Source organism: Poecilia formosa, unplaced genomic scaffold, assembly GCF_000485575.1.
Source record: "Poecilia formosa unplaced genomic scaffold, Poecilia_formosa-5.1.2 Scaffold132, whole genome shotgun sequence".
NCBI classification, from domain to species: Eukaryota; Metazoa; Chordata; class Actinopteri; order Cyprinodontiformes; family Poeciliidae; genus Poecilia; species Poecilia formosa.
Genome location: NW_006800071.1, coordinates 1,289,324 through 1,291,248, shown reverse-complemented (window position 1 = coordinate 1,291,248; position 1,925 = coordinate 1,289,324). Strand labels below are relative to the sequence as shown.

At 31.1% G+C, this 1,925-nt stretch overlaps 1 long non-coding RNA gene across 1 annotated transcript in view; it reads right to left on the bottom strand.

Moving 5' to 3' along the window:
* The window catches only part of LOC107837305 (uncharacterized), a 23,437-nt gene extending 21,954 nt beyond the window's left edge, over positions 1 to 1,483 (bottom strand). Inside the window, exon 1 of the long non-coding RNA XR_001663321.1 lies at positions 1,471 to 1,483. This is a non-coding gene — a long non-coding RNA (uncharacterized LOC107837305). The remainder of the gene's footprint in view (positions 1 to 1,470) is intronic.
* Positions 1,484 to 1,925: the final 442 nt, after the last annotated feature.

Sequence of the window (1,925 nt, the reverse complement as noted above, 5' to 3'; positions counted from 1 at the left end):
AACTAGGACTTAGCGGCTGCAAATGACACCTGTTGCGTGCAGCAGAAACGAGCATATAATATGTCAGTACATTTGAATATTAGAACAAATATACACTCCACATGTTATGTTTTTGCTTAGCTTATAGGCAAATAACTAACTGTAAGACCCCTGATTTATTTATTTTAAAACTTATATATTTATGTATATTCTGTCTGGATGCTTTTTGTGCTTAAAAAATAATTCAAATGAATTATTTGTGCACACACCATTAGAGCTAATTTTGGTTCCTACTAAATACATATGTGATTTTATGCCTGTTTGTTATTTTTTATGTCTTTTGCTGAAGAACAAAACTAAAATGCCAACTACATACTGAAAAATAAATCTATTATAATATATCTTAAATACCTTCAAATAGATTTACTATTAATTTCTGGCAATATAACAACAATGACAAAATACTAGTCGATGCATAGTTTAATAGTTTTAAAACAAACCTGAAGTATGTCGATGATTTCTCTGACTTTGTAGATTTATTTCTGTTATTTTTTAAACATTTAATTTGTTCATTTTCACTGTGGTGAAAAATCTGAATACATCAAAATAAACATTACAACATTTTTAGGTCACTTTCACACAGTAAAATATATTTTAAGTAGAGATACTTTGTGTTATTTATTCCTTGATTTGAATTTTTGGGTAAAATTAAAAATGTTCTCAAACTAAATGCTTTCAAATTGTACATTTTAATTTCCATAAGTAATAAAATATTTTCAATGATTATTTTTGATCTATAATGCTATTTTCTAAATAATCAACAGTGATACTGACCAGAATACATTTTAATTCATAAAGTAGATGTCACAGGGATTATTGTGCTAATAAAATATGTTCACAAACTATTTATATTCATTAATTAATGTCCACATTTCAAAGAATCTTGTTAGAAATTGATTTAAATCCATTTAATTTTCCTCTCCACTTTTGAACAGAAACAACTGACCAGCAGGTTGAATGTAAGGAATGAGGGACAAGAGGTCAAAAGGATGAAATTCAGCCTTTCAAAAGACAATCAGTTAAACTTTTTTTTGTATGTGAAATTAAGTGCTATTTTTCTAATCTGCTGTCTGGAATTGTACAATTTCAGGGATGTTTCTAGTCTTAATTAAAATATTACTCGCTGTTGCATATCCTGGGACAGAAACGTGTGCTTGCAGCTTGTAAGACGGCTGCATTTATAAACCAATAATGATTATCTTTTATACATGATTCATTAGTATGTCCTAAGGAAGCAGTGCATGACTGTTTAATATGTGACTTCATTCTGTATTAAAAGTAGGGAAACTTTTCTTTTTTTCAAAGCGAGGCAGTATAGCATCCCACACGCTTTAATTGTTATCATTAATGTATGATGAATCTTGTTTGTTGTTCAACGTTAATGAACCACACAAATTAAAAGCAGTGCACTCTTGATTGGGGAGGGAGGACATTTCTATCTTGTGTGCATCTGCTTCATGTAGTGTAGTTGTCACGTTTGGCCAATAGGTGTCCCTGCAAACCAATGAAACACTGCAGCCGCCTGCAGCATCACACTGTTGTGACTGTAGACAAAACAATCAGCACCAACCTTTTCACAGTGACAGAACCAGAGGCCAGAGTGGCCAGTTGTTTAATTTCTACATTTAATGTGTTTATCATAACTTCTTTTTTGCGTATCTTCACAGTCAATCAGCGGAGGCTTGAATGAGCCTAAAATCACTGTTGCTGAAAAAACTGAATAAACGTGAGATTAATTCATAAATCTACAGATTATGCAGCATTTAAAAATTCAGAATGATATTAAACTAAATCTTACAGTTCAATAGAAAAGGCACAAAATTGGGGAAAAAACACATAAATCTAAAACACAAATGAATCTTGAAGATGACGTTGTGCTGAACTCG